At 45.5% G+C, this 14,792-nt stretch overlaps 2 long non-coding RNA genes across 3 annotated transcripts in view; one reads left to right on the top strand and one right to left on the bottom strand.

Moving 5' to 3' along the window:
* Positions 1-933: 933 nt before the first annotated feature.
* Positions 934-14,792, bottom strand: part of LOC310829427 — a 76,401-nt gene continuing 62,542 nt past the window's right edge. The window contains exons 4-5 of one of the 2 annotated variants that reach the window (XR_014557260.1): positions 9,341-9,439; positions 934-2,505 (exon numbers count right to left, since the gene is read on the bottom strand). This is a non-coding gene — a long non-coding RNA (uncharacterized lncRNA). The remainder of the gene's footprint in view (positions 2,506-9,340; positions 9,440-14,792) is intronic. The other variant, XR_014557261.1, reaches the window with a different exon arrangement.
* On the top strand, positions 2,504-4,075 carry LOC310829428. The gene is made up of 2 exons (XR_014557263.1): positions 2,504-3,523; positions 3,767-4,075. It is a non-coding gene; the product is annotated as an uncharacterized lncRNA (long non-coding RNA).

Genomic DNA, 14,792 nt, shown 5'->3' with positions numbered 1-14,792 from the left:
AGGGAAGAGAAGGCAGCAAGGACTTTTGAAGGGTGAGGAGCAGATGCTCTCGTGCCATAGCTATGAAGAGGGATGAGAAGAAAGATACTGCTGAATCAGCTTTAGACAGAGAGAGAGAGAGAGAGAGAGAGAGAGAGAGAGAGAGAGATTCTGATTCTCTTTTTCCGCATGTCCCCTCCTCCTCCCACTGCAGAGTCAGCACCAGCTGCAGTTAAGTTCACCTTCATGCATTGCTTAGGAAATCAGAAGCCAGCACTGGTTTCTGATTTTCCTGCCATCTATCAAGCAGTCTATCTACAGCATCACCATATTTGCACTCGACCGCATCTATTCTTTCAGGGGTCCACAATCATCACCTATTGCAAGAGAGCGCCCCCTGTTTCAGTGAGTAACCCTTCACTTCTGGGAGTCGCTTCTGTGCCAAAGGAGAGTTAGGGATGAGGTGTCGTCTCCAAGCCAGAAGGCTGTGGAAGGAAGTGATCCATCCCAGCACTGTATGCAATCCTACAAATTAATGCTTTACAAATAACATGTTTCTGGTCCACTTGACCTCATCGAGCTAAGGAAACACTGTAGTGACAGATAGCCTACACTTCTGTTTCCCATTTGGTGGCAAGACCACTGTGGAGGTAGAGGGAGCTCTATTTGGTGTGAAGGGAGTTGGTCTCACTCTCTCTGGCCACCGTAATAGAACCATAGAATCATAGAGTTGGAAGAGAACCCCAGGGGTCATCTAGATCAACTAGTTGTTATGCAGGAATCTCAACTAAAGCATCCATGACAGACACCTCTGCTTAAAAACCTCCAAGGAAGGACACCAGGTCTGTTCTGACCAAGTCAGAACAGAGCACAACTATTACTTCCCTTGATCAGGACACCATAGTTCTGTTGCTGCAGCCTAGAATAGCATTAACTTTTTTTTTGCTGCATGTTAAGCTTGTCGTCTAGTCAGACCCCAAGCTCATTTCACATGTACTACTGGCAAGTCAGGTGTCCCCCATCTTATATTGGTGCAGCTGGTTTTTCCTGCCTAAGTGTAGAACCTGGCCTTTGTCTCTGCTGAAGTTCATTTTGTTAGTTTTGGCCCAGTTCTCCAATCTGTTAAGGTCACCTTGAATCCCGATTCTGTCTTCTGCAGCATTGGCTACTGCTCTCAGTTTGGTATCATCTGCAAATTTGATGAGCATCCCCTCAATTCCTCCACCCAAGTCGTTTATAAAGAGGGTGAACAACAATAGGCCCAGGACAGAACCCTCTGGCACTCCACTTGTCACTTTTTCCAGGGTGATCAGGAACCATTAGTAAGCACTCTTTTGGTTTGGTTACTAAACCAGCTACAAATCCACTTAATACTCGTCCAGTCCACATTTTACCAGCTTCTCTGCAAGAATATCATGGGGGACTTTGTCAAAAGCCTTACTGAAATCAAGCTAAACTACATCCACAGCATTCCCCTGATCTACCAGGCTTGTAACTCCATCACAAAAAAGAAAGAAATGAGATTCATCTTGCATGACCTGTTTTTGAGAAACCCATGCTGAGTCTTAGTGATGATAACATCTTTTTCTAAGTGCTCACAGACCAACTGTTTCTTCCCTGGTACTGATGTCAAGTTACCTAGGTCAGTAGTTACCTGTGTCTTCTTTCCCCCCCTTTTTGAAGATAGGTACAACATTTGGCCGCCTCCAGTCTGCAGTTGGGTTGTACCAATCTTAGCCCTAAATCTATAATTTGAAAATTAGGGGGAGAGAAGAGAAGGTACTCACTCCTCAACCTTCCATTAATCCCATAATAAGTCCCACCCCATTATTTCCAGTTGTCCAATGCACTCAATCATTGCTGCCCTTGTCAAGCTATATTGAGTTTGGGAACCTGTGTTTCATCTGTTGTTGTTGTTGTTGTTGGGATATTTATTTATTTATTTATTTACCGGTATTTATTTATTTATTTGCAGGGGGAGGGAAGCTCTGGAAATGCAAGCAGTTGCTCAGAAAGCAGATGGGTGCAACTTTCAGGACTGCTGCCACTCCTGTCCCTCCCTACTAGGGCCTCAGGTTTTTTGTTTTTTGTTTAAATAACTGGACTGTTGTGAGCCAAGCTTCCATAGCAATACCAGATCAGGGAGGTGGTGGCTCCATAAATGTAGAGATTTAACGAAAATGGCAACTCAGAATGCAGGAAGGAAGGAATAGAAAGGATGGCTTCTGATTCCAAAGTGCAAATAAAGAGAGGAAAGCAGAGCGTGTGGCTCAGAGGTCTGGTCAGGTCAGCAGCAATAGCCATCGCCAAGCAGCAACGTAGGTGCAGTGATGATGGCTTCTTGTAGGAGTTCAGCTTTGCAGCTAACGGTTGTAAGGTATCAGTCTCCTCTTTTTTCCATATTCCAAATAGATTTGATAGGCATGGAAACCTCCTTGGAAATCTGCTTGACATAGGACCCCCAATTTTTCCTTTGCAACTGGATATCTCCGTGGGGCTGGGGCTGTGCAATAAATAAATAATAGCCTAAAATGGGAGGCAGAGAGAGAGAGAGACGGGGTGTGAGGAATTTATAGAGGTCATGGGGCAACTGCAAGCAAAGTTGCCAACTTTCCACGTGGTCACTGTAGTAGTGCTTTTAACAGCAGTTTGATATACAGACTTTAGCAGGTGATGGTGTCAAGTCTCCAGGTTTTGAAAAGCATTATTTGCTCATTTTTGCAAATCAGGTTGATGCTCAAGGTATGAGAGCAAGCCAGCCGATGGTGCAGCAAGGTTGTAGACAGGAAAACAAAGCAGGCCCAGGTTGGCTTATGGGCCCTCAGGTTTCCTGACCCAGGTCACCATCAGACAAAGCAGATATTGAACCATCCTCTTGGTTTGTTTTCACAAAATTTGTGCAGAGGTTCTATGACGTCGCCATCAAGTTGTTGTTACCCTGGTCTTCCCATTGCAGTTTTCCACCACTGCTCTTACAATTCAGAAACAAATGTAATGAATGCAACACTCACCAACTTAACTTCTTACTGCTCAACCCTATGCATGTTTCCTCAAAAGTAAGTCCCACTAAGTTCAGTTGGAATTACTTCCCTAGTAAGTAGGCTTAGAACTGAAGCCCATTGCATTCAATTAGACTTATTTCTGAGCAGACTTCTAACATCATCATCATCATCATTATTATTATTATTATTATTATTATTATTATTATTATTATTATACCACCATTCATCGGAAGATGGCAGAGTGGTTCACAACACAAAAATACAAAATGAGAACACAAATTACATTAAAAAAAAAAAACCAAGACAGACTGATAACCCACCCTCCCACAAACACATTTAAAAGGACACAGAAAGTTAATCAGCCCAAGACTTGGTTAACAGAACTGTACTATAAATCAAATCTGAATAAATGTGCATATAAGGCGGGGGTGGGGGAATGGGCTGCATCCAATTAGTCATATTCAGAGATGACCCGCTGAAATTAATGGGCATTACTAATGTAGGTCCATTAGGTTCAGCCGGTTTACTCTGACTACAACCTAGTTAACGGTAAAGGGACCCCTGAGCATTAGGTCTAGTCGTGACCGACTCTGGGGTTGCGCGCTCATCTCACTCTATAGGCTGAGGGAGCCGGCGTTTGTCCACAGACAGCTTCCGGGTCATGTGGCCAGCATGACGAAGCCGCTTCTGGCGAACCAGAGCAGCGCACGGAAACACCGTTTACCTTCCCGCCGGAGCGGTACCTATTTATCTACTTGCACTTTGACGTGCTTTCGAACTGCTAGGTTGGATACAGCCTAATACAAATTCTGTTTTTACATGATGTTAATCAGGGACAGCTTTTTTTAGTCAATCAAAATGTTTTAATTGAGTTTACCTGATTGACTGAGCATTGCAGCCCTAGTTATAAGCATGTTATTTAAAAGTAACACACTTGAACTTATGGAGTAGGGAGGGGAGGAATGCTGTTCCCTACACCTCCTCCCAAAGTATTATTTGATAAAATATCCCCCGTTCAGGATGCTCAATTTTCTAAAGGGTTATGGTGGCTGTTGTTTTTAATGCTACCAATCATACATCTCAAGACGATTCACGATTGAACGCAGGATCATATTACAGCAAGGAAAACTGAAGCACAATCCAATGTATGTTTACCCGGAAGGAAGTCTCACTATGTTCAGTGAGGGCACACCCCCAGGTATGTCTGCATTGGATTACAACATAAGGCATGTTTTGTTTTTTGTTTTTTAAAAAGTATTGCAGGGTGTGAGTGGACTTCTCATACATCAAGAAAGTGTCAGTGGACTAGGAATCATGGCCTCAGCAACTATTGCTCCATTCTGTATGGGCAACCACCTGTGTCTCCATCCATTGCAGTACAAGAGGCAAAACGCTCCAGCAGGAGAACCTGTCCCTAGAGATGCAGCAATGCGGGGAAAACTTCAGCTATGCATTTCTTGAGTGTCATGAAGCTCTTAAAGACACAGGAGTTTGTCCACTAAAATTAAGGCAACTGTCAGCTTCTCGGTAATCTCTGTCCCACTTCACACTTATTTCACACGGACGGCTGAGATGATCGCCTAAGGTGAAGTTGTTCGCTCCTCACTGCAAAATCACCTTTGCATAATTCAGACAACACACACTTTATTTATTATAAAGGATTTATACGTCACCTTTCTGATACCTATGTAGTATTACTCAAGGCGGCATCACTTGAGTTCTTTTGACGGGTGACTCAACCACCCACCCACCCCACCCTGATTGAATGTGTGTACCAAATCCACTGGGGGGTAAACATTGCTCTGAGATGATAGGAAAGGTGTATCAATCTTGTCTGGTATCGAATGGCTCATTCACACAGGCAAGCGAACCCTTGCAGTCATCAAAGGATAGACTTGCCCTCTACACTCCTCCATTGATCCAAGTTGATATGTGTTCCTCTCCCTGCGAGCTGAGGCTATTCTGGGGGAGGAAGGGAAACCATAGAGAAAATGTAGCAAATTCCCTTTAGGTAAGGTTGGTGGGCCTGCCTCTGAGAGGCTTTCTGTGCCTTTAAGAGTAGAAAAAGCCACACCCGGTAAGAATTTCTCTCCCATGCAAGCCTTGAAGGTACAAGCGGATTCTGAGTCTAGGTCTGGCAGCCCTGCATTTGGGGCTCTCTGTTGAACCAACAGTCATGCTAGAAACCAGAAAGAGTTGAGAGCAGCGAGGGAAAACATTTTGCTTTTGCCGTTTTAAGTAATCTGCCATCTTTGGGTAGGGCAGAGCTTTCTCCTGCGGCTTTCACAGGTGCATGAGGACAAACAAAAATTCAACAGGTGAAGCCTTCGCCATCACTGTGAAAAGCTGCACCTGTTCAACTTCCACCCACCACGGAGTGGTTAAAAGTGCAAGAGCCCCACAGGAGAGGGGGCGAGGGATGGCATATTTAATAGTGTCGTGATGAATTTTGGTACTGAAAGCATTAAAACATCTCTAAGCCTTGCTTCCTTCCCCCCCTGTGCATGGATACAAACAACCCTTGGGATGGAAGAAGTCATATAAGGGCTAAAAGCCATCTTGTACATTTACACAGACTAAGGAGAATGGGAATAGGGGTATTTTGTCAGCAGCATTAAAGCTAAAAGAAGCGTTTTGGAATAAACAGATGTATATCGATATGTGTGGCACACTCAAAGGCAAAGTATTAGTTTTTATACCAATTAAATCATTTTCTCTCCCTCTTGTGAAAGCTTTCTGCCACACCTGGGCAGAGGAAGTGGAAATATTCTGGTGGTGCTTACAAGACTTAAATTTGCACACACAGAGAGACATCTTGGAAGCAGCTGAGTATTTTATTCTCTATAAGCGTCTAAGGTTTAAATATGGAATGCAACTTTTGAAACACGGGGAGGAGAGTGTCTGCCACGGTGAGAAAAGTGGATCCTGTGGTCATGGAGGCAGAATTGGTGCAGCTGGTCTGGAGAGGTGGCACTGATTCTATTTTCTTAGGCTGCATCCTAGAATTTTGGGGTGAATGGGGTTGGGGGGATTGGGAACCTAAGGGGAGGGGGAGGGGATTAATTAACCAACAAAGGAACCTTTTTTAAAAAAGAAAAAATAATTAATTACAAGAAAATTGTTATTAATGGTTATTAATGATTATTATTATTATTATTATTATTATGGTTAATAAAAATGTCCCGACCCCAGTCCTCCTTGCTATGGAGGAGGGACTGGGCCAAAAAAACAATCCATTATTTACTCTGTAATATAATGTAAATAAGACTTCAATAAACTTTATTTCAAACAAAAATATCTCCTCTTCATGACCATAGAAGACTCTGGGAGAGACTGCCTGAATTCCTTGAGAGCCACTGCCACTTTGCATAGACACTTCTGAGCTAAATGGATAAGTAGTTCGATTCATTAAAACGTAGCTTCCTTTCCAGCTATAAGAGGGGAATCACTCTGTGTGTGCTCAGAGGCACTATCATCTTTATTATTATTGCTTTGCACGTTTTGGGGCTGAAGTGGAAGGACCGCTGGCTCTCTGAGAAAATGGAATAATGAAGTGATGGCCATTGTGATGGAGCGACAGGATCCAAGCTGGGATAGCTCGGTCGGTAAAGTATGAGACTCCTAATTTCAAGGTTGTGGGTTCAAGCCTCATGTTGGGCAAAAGGTTCCTGCATTGCAGGGGGTTGGGCTAGATGATCCTGGTGGTTCTTCCATCTCTACAGTTCTATGATCTCCAGGGAGTAGAGTGCAAGAAGGTTCAAGGAGCCAGTGTAGTGTAGTGGTTAGAGTAGCCTGGAGACCAGAGTTCAAATCTCCACTCAGCCATGAAGCTCACTAGCACCTGAGTGAAGATGGACCAGAGGACAAGGCTGGAAGGCAGGAGAACTCTGGATCTTTCCCCATTCCTTATGGGTGCATTTCCCTGTGACTCCATTTCCCCAGTCTCCATCAGGAACCAACGATGTCAATATAAGAGAGCTAATGGGCTACACTAACCTGAGAAAAGAAGGGAAGGCCTAGTGATAAGAGCAACCTCCTCCTCCTGGCAAATGCGGAATGGGTTAATGGTCACCATGGCAATGAGCTGGGAATATGGTACCTTGGATGCACACGTGGCAACGGAGGAACTGGCAGAAACTGTGCCGCATAGAGAAGACGGGAGGGGGGAATGGAGGGGGATTGTGGAATCAGGAAGGATGCAATGAATGTGGAATGTGCAGGGAGAGATCAGGGAGAGTGAGGATTCACTTTGATGAGGGAAGAGAGCAGAAGAGAAATCATAGGAGGAGGAAATACAGGAGCAGCTGGTGCAGGCAGCTGAATAAAGCAAATGTGTTTGGAGGAGTGTGAGATTTTGGGGTACAGGATCAGTGGCGGCGGGGAGAGTTCTGGAGAAGGGGAAAGAGATGAAAAGAAAAGGCTAGGAGGAGGTGGGTAGATTGCGGGAACAACGACTGCTGCTAATAGGAGGAGGAAATCAAATGCAGAGGGGGGCGTGGAGAAAAGGGAAAGGAGGAAAAACAAGCTGGGGCTGCAGAAAAGGGGGAAAATGCGGCAAGATGAATAGGAGGAACATGGGGTGGGGGAGAGAAGTCTGGGAGACCAAAAAGAGTGGGGGCAGGAGGGAACGATGGGGATGGTTGCATCAAAAGCATCCAGGGTTCTGCAGGGGGGGAGATTTTTGGCAGTGAATGTGGGGGAAATAGATCAGAGGAGCAAGGAAGGAGAACCTCTGCTGGGATGGGAGGGGGGATCAATTAAACAGGAACTGAGGAAAAAAGAGCATGAGTCTAGTTAGCAATATTTTTTGCCGGAGGGAGAGATAGAATCTAGGCAGAATTAACTACAGAGAAGTGGGGAGGGTGGGAGAGCAGATACGGGGGAAGACATTAGGGCGACAGGATGTGGGGGAGGAAATTAGAGGAAGAAAGGGAAGAGGAGGAGGAGGGCGAAGAGAAGAATAAATCTCCTGTCTGAGAGATTGGAGGTGGGGAGGAAGACTGAGTGGGTGCAGGTGGAAGGGAAGTCACGGAACAAAGAAGGGATAAGGTTGGGATTGTGGGAAGGCCGCCAGTGGAAGATGTGTGATCCAAGGTAGCTACTGTTAGGGATGCAGGAGAAATCAGATTCAGTTACCACTTAAAGGCAAACTTACTTAATTTGCTATTTCTGAACAATACGTGAAACAAAACTAAGCCACCCATCAAAATCCACACTTCTCTGAATTTTGCAAGGCAGCTCTCCATAGAAGTAACATGCACATAGGCTATGGCCTAGGGTACAAATATGCTTATAAATGCATGTATTAGTGAAAGCAGCCTACAGAAATGCATGATGTTAGGGGAAATTGCTTTGCAAAAAATGGGTACACCAGGCAAAAGTGCATACAGAAAGATGTACATTAGGAGAATTCACACTGAGAAGTTGATGAATTTTCATGGGGACTGGAAAACTTGCCATAGTGCAAAGGCAGTTAATACCTTTTTTATTTTTAAAAAATTGTATACTGGTTAATCACCGTTGTCTCTAAGCAGTGTACAGGAGACCCGATGCAATAAGACTAAAAATGAGTTACAATCATAAAATCAGAATTCAGTTTAAAAGTTTGTCTTCAATATGTGCCAGAAGTTCAACAGGGAGGTGGACATAAGAAGAACCCTATTGGATCAGGCCAATGGCCCATCTAAGTCCAGCCTCCTGCGTGCACAGTGGCCAACCAGATGCCTGTGGAAAGCCCACAGGCAGGATATAAATGCAACAGGGCATTATTCCCACTTGCAATTCCCGGAAGCTGGTGTTCCGAGGCATGCCACATCCAACAATGAATTTCAAAAGAAGGCAGTTGTTTGTAGTCAGGTGTTGAGTTGTTGTTGTTGGTGGTGGTGGTATGTGTGTTTTACTACTTAGCTACAATCAGCCAAGAAGCTGGAGAAACAAGACCATGGTAAACATGTTCTAACGTTACAGCTGACCCCCTTCCTATTCGGTGCTATGCAAATTTACCGGCGGTCATGACCTAGGATGTAAATAGATGACTGTAATTGCCCAGTGAGAAATGGAAGCAGACAGTGGATGCAGAGATGAGGAAATAGGATGGAGAGTGCTCCCAGTATGGAAGCTTGGGAAAGGTTCTGCAGCAAAATTAAAGGGATGCAAAGAAGACTCGGGAAGAGATGCAAAGAAGACTTGAGGTTCAGTGGATGTGCAAGTGTGCCTGGGAACAGGAAGAGCTGTTGAAGAAATGCAAGGAAGAGATCAGAATCATGAAGGCACTATTGGGTCAAAAGGATTAAAATGGTTCATAGCTCACATTTTGCAGAAGGACCCTCACAACAGTTTTATCTCCACTACAAACTTACATTGGCTTTTAATTTCCAAGAAACCCAGGAATTGAAGTTTGGTGGTGATGCTGAGATCAACACATGGAATTGCAATTCCGAGAATTTCTTATGCTTTTCCTAGAGGAAGAGGAAATAACATAAATCAAGATAAGGGTGGAGTCCTATATCTAAGGGGACGCGGGTGGCGCTGTGGGTAAAAGCCTCAGCGCCTAGGGCTTGCCGATCGAAAGGTTGGCGGTTCGAATCCCCGCAGCGGGGTGCGCTCCCGTTGCTCGGTCCCAGCGCCTGCCAACCTAGCAGTTCGAAAGCACCTCCAGGTGCAAGTAGATAAATAGGGACCGCTTACTGGCGGGAAGGTAAACGGCGTTCCGTGTGCTGCGCTGGCTCGCCAGATGCAGCTTGTCACGCTGGCCACGTGACCCGGAAGTGTCTTCGGACAGCGCTGGCCCCCGGCCTCTTGAGTGAGATGGGCGCACAACCCCAGAGTCTGTCAAGACTGGCCCGTACGGGCAGGGGTACCTTTACCTTTACCTATATCTAAGAGAAAACTTCACAGAACAAAGCAGGATCTCCTTCTGAGTAAACATCACACTGCATGGTCACCTCCAAACTGTCACTATCTTGATGGAGGGATTTAGCTGCATACCAAAATTTGTTTGCCCAAATAAAGTGGATTTTGGAAGAACAAATCCACTTTTTAAAAAAATCAAATATTTCGCAGTTAGGAAAGTGACAGAGAAATGTGCTAAAAAGTGTGGGTTAATGATTGATGGACCGGAAGGAATGCAACCTCTGTGCAAATAAATCAGAATGAATGTCTGTTGTTGACTATCCTCCACACAAATAAATCAGAACAAATGCTCATTGAAGACAGGACATACTGGGTATGCTTTGTGCAAGCAAATTAGGATGGATGCTCAATAAATAGGCCATCTGGAGGAGCTTCATATCTATAGTGTACGTATACTTTTGTTGCTTCCGGGCAACCTGTTTATTGGACATTCATCCTCATTTGTTTGCATGAAGTTGGAGGGGGCAGCAATATGACTTTGGCTGTTGGTTGAGCATTAGTTGGGCTTCCCCTATTCAGTAGCTTTATCTTGTTCAGAGTCTAGCATCCTAATAATCTCCCTAGGGTGGAACCCCAGAACTGGCAACTCATCATTTGTATTTGAGGAGCTCAGTCCATAAGAATAGAATAGGATCAAGTCTGTGCCTATGTACATATATATCCTTTTTGTTGTCATGAGTTATTATTTCTTACAAGGGCCGCTATCCCAGCAGACAATGCCAAACTTTCACAAGACTGACGGGTGACGGATGGTGCATTCAGGGGTTTGACTGAACGAATTGACTTGTCCTCTATTGACATGTTTTGTGATCCACATTGCCATCAAGCCCTGTTGCTTTGACGCAGCGTTGTCAAAGAGGGAAATGTGCCGTTCCCAGACTGATGAGCTCTGACATTCAAAACAGGTTGTGGGGCTGAACCCTCGCTCAAATAAAGCCGAGGAGGAGAGAAGACAAGGAGTTCTTCACAACAATCTCAGAATCACCCCCCCTCCCTTCCACTCCTCCTGCAAGCCTAGACTTCTGGGTGGGAGAGCGGTGGAGTTGTGAGCACTGGCATCTGCTGAACAGAGACATACAGCATTCTGCATTGGCATGGCAACCGGGGCAGGGAGGGGGGAGAAGGGAGGCAGCAGCTTCCCGGCTGTGTCTGGAGCTCACAGTCATCAGCAGCATATGCCAAAAGAACAGGGGCAATCCACACTGTGCAGCAGTGTGCGCTGTGGGCAACCCTGGATAGTTCTAAGTTATGCCGAGGGGACACCGGTGCTATGCAATGCGGCAGCAAGGCTGTGCACAACTTTAGTGCACGGTGACGCAAACACAACAGGCAGATAGTCACGCACAACGACAATGCAGTTTGCATGTGCACACTGCACAGGGATATGCAACAGGCACCATCAACAGTGAGCATAAGGCATGCATAGCCCCCAAGGCCCATGGATTTATGTAGAACAACGCAGCCTGATAGATACATAGCTGACAATAAAACACACAAAAATGCCACACACCACTATTCCTAAGTAATTAACAATTTGCAATGCTACTGCAACGAACAGCACAAAACGTATAGTACACACCTGCTTTGCGTTACACTAACGCAGTGTTGTGTAATAGCTCACACACTGCAGCACAACAGAGAAGGGAGATGCAGTAACCCGTGGCAATGACATTTATCACAGGTATACAACCATATACTCTGCACAAATGTAATACATAGTGCACGGCACAATGTAAGGATGCATTATGTGCAACAGTACACATCAAAACACCACAGAACAGCACACATAACCAACTATAATCAGTACACTGTGATGATGACTTGTATTGGTCACTCTGATTAATCACCCAGTTCCTGGCTTATGTCTCTTTGTCACAATCTAGCATGACCAAAGCAGGGAAGGCAGGGTGGTCATGTGCTGAGAGAAGCTCCAGACACAGATTCTGCTGCTAGACAGATTCCACCTGACTCCCTCCACCATCATGGTGGACGTGCTAACAATGCACATTGATATGGAAGGGTAACTGATGTCCCAGATGGCATTGGACTGCATCTTCCATCAGCCCCAGCCAGCAATGCAAGTCCCAAACAATGCAAGGTATGGCAGATAAGTATACAATCTACCCTTGATTCCTGCACAAGTCCATTCCTCTTTATAGCCCTCTGTCTTCCTTTTGCTCGTGAAAAGCTCAGTCTAGATTGTGTAGGAGAAGTGAGCACGGTGGGTGGGTGGGCCACTGTCACCTGCGGGACCCCTGGGGTCACACAGAGGAGAGGAGCTGGTGAAGCCAAGCCTGGAAAGGACAAGTTCACATTCAAGGGCTGGAGCACTCTGCTGAATCACTGCATATTCCAGCCTCTGTCAAATGTTTTGAGTGTAGTTTACATGGTAGCACAGAAAGATGGACACAGGTGAATGTGCTTATACATATGTAACAGCTCATCCGCTCCTGTCCACTTGATCTCATCCCGTCCTGAAGCCTTCAGATGACAAATCCAGAGAGACTGTATGCACACAGGGAGGAATGAAATGAGGACTGCAGTGACAGGTTCCATTGCAAAACCTGCATATTGAATAGACTGCCAAACCCTGCTCTGGATACTACGTGACTACATACAAGGGGAGTGAATCGCATGCTCCTCCTTGACCTCTACATGTTTGAAAGAGCCCTCTCATGTTCAACTGTATGCAAAGATGGATCTCTTCATGCCATCAGGATCCCTGAATTGTCAGGGCTCCTCTTCACAGATTGAGAACCCTCCAGATGCCCTGCTCTATCAGGTAGTATCAGACAACTTGTGGAAGTCAGGAACCCGTGATCCATACAACATCCATACAGGGCTTCAGAATAGACCTCGCAAGTGTGTACAAACCATAGGCATACCGGGTTTCTGTGCATGACCAGGAACTATTCTGCAGTGCAGCAATACTGTACTGCTTGCTTCTTTATTTCTGGGTGCAATTCAAAGTATGATTATTATTTTTTAACCCACAGCCTGAGCCTTCTATACCCATTGGGAGTCTTCCCATCCACCAAGACCCACCAAAAATTTGGAAAAGGCCCTCCACCAAGAAACCTGCCCACTTTGCAAGATCTCATAGCAGGACCTTCCTAGGAGTGGCTCCTCCATAATTATGTAACACTTTCTTCAACAAGCCCCACCTACTTTAGATGCCTTTAGAAAAGGCTTGGGGAGCCCTTTTAACTCCAAGAGCCACATTCCCTTCTGGGCAACCTTTGGTGTTGGGGGGGGGGGCGGTCACATGTCAGGTAAGGAAGAGGCATTATCAGAGTTCAATGGGTGACCTTGGGCCATTCACTGCCTCTCAGTCTAACCTACCCTGCAGGGTTGTTGTTCAATGAGGAGGGGAAAACTGAATGTGCCACTTTGAGCTCATGTTCTGATGCAGGTAGACTAGACATTGTTGAATCAGTAAATAACCAACATACCTTGCATGATGAAAAATCCAGAAACATAAATCACAGCAGGAACTGCTGATTGTTTGTGACTCTACATTGCAGAGTAAATAGCTACTGTTTAGAGCAAGGGTGCTTAACCTGTGCTCCTCACCCCAGATACCCCCATCAGCTCAAGCCATCATAGCCAATAATCACTGGATTATTGGAACTGCAGCTCAGCAACATCTGGTGAGCCACAGGTTAGCCACCCACTTCTGGGTGGCTAAATATATGAAGTTCTGAGGCAGGGAATACACAGTGAGCTGGCGGGTGGAGGTTGTGAAGGCATTAGGGCAATATGTACGGGGGACAGTGGAGGCTGGTTCATGAGGGCAACGGAGACATTGCCTCACCAACCTTAGTCTGTTCTCAGGCAACCCCCTGTTCAGAGGCTGGCAGGTTCCTCCCCCTTTTCTCTCAGAATTGCCCCTGTAGAACTCAGCAGGGAAGAGGATGGGTGCAAAACTAGAGTTAGTTGGCTCTGCGAGTCATTGGATTTAACACTACCTACTGTTTGGGCTCTCGGTCCCAAAAGGCACCTGCTACCACTGTATGGGAAGGACTCAATTTCTCTCAAAGGACCAATTAAGATGCCTGCACATTTAATCACTCAAACAACAAGTGGACACTTTGGGTTTGGAACGCCTGATGTTAGAGACACGGGTCCAAATCCTCACTCAGTCATGGAACTCCCTCCATGGCCTTGGTCAAGCATTTCCCTCTTATTCTAACCTACCTTCCAGGACTGTGGTGAAGGAAAGAACATCTACAGGTTCTGGCCTTTGAACCAGATTATATAGATGCTGGATAATATAGGGCTGTCACAAACGTTACAGGATCAGGCCATCTGGTCCAGCATCCTGTTCTCACAGAGGCCAGTGAGATGTCTATGGGAAGCCCCCAAGCAGACCTGAATGCAAACCCAGATGTGATATTGAGGCCAGTCCAAGAGGAGCACCAGCGGGAGTTCAACAAAACACCCAAATACACCCATACTACAGCATAGTGCTATATGACAGTGATGCAGTAATAAAAAATGGTGGAAAGTCACAGGCAATGGACATAATCTAAAGTGCAACCAACATGCAGTGGCACACAACCAGCGCATCATGCATTATCCAGATGAAAGTGATGCACAACATACAACAATGATGTACCCATTCTGGATGTTGCATCCGAGCCAGTACAATCCAATATGACCAGTTGTAATGTAACGGCAGCCAATGGAGACTTGTCTAAGAAAACTCAGAAAGACATACCCCCCCCACCAATATTTATTTGTATACTTCACCCGACACACAATGCAATGTTACAAATGCAACACTTTAGGGTATATAACCATTGGAGAACATACATAGGAACATGTAAGCAAGAAGATCATGTCTTGTCACGTTATAGCTCCAAATATACTGTGTAGGGAGGGGTTGCAGCACAGAAA

This window comes from Podarcis gaigeae (assembly GCF_964106915.1).
Source record: "Podarcis gaigeae genome assembly, chromosome: 13".
Lineage (NCBI taxonomy): Eukaryota > Metazoa > Chordata > Lepidosauria > Squamata > Lacertidae > Podarcis > Podarcis gaigeae.
The sequence above is the reverse complement of the archived record's forward strand: the minus strand, read 5'-3'. Positions and strand labels throughout refer to the sequence as shown.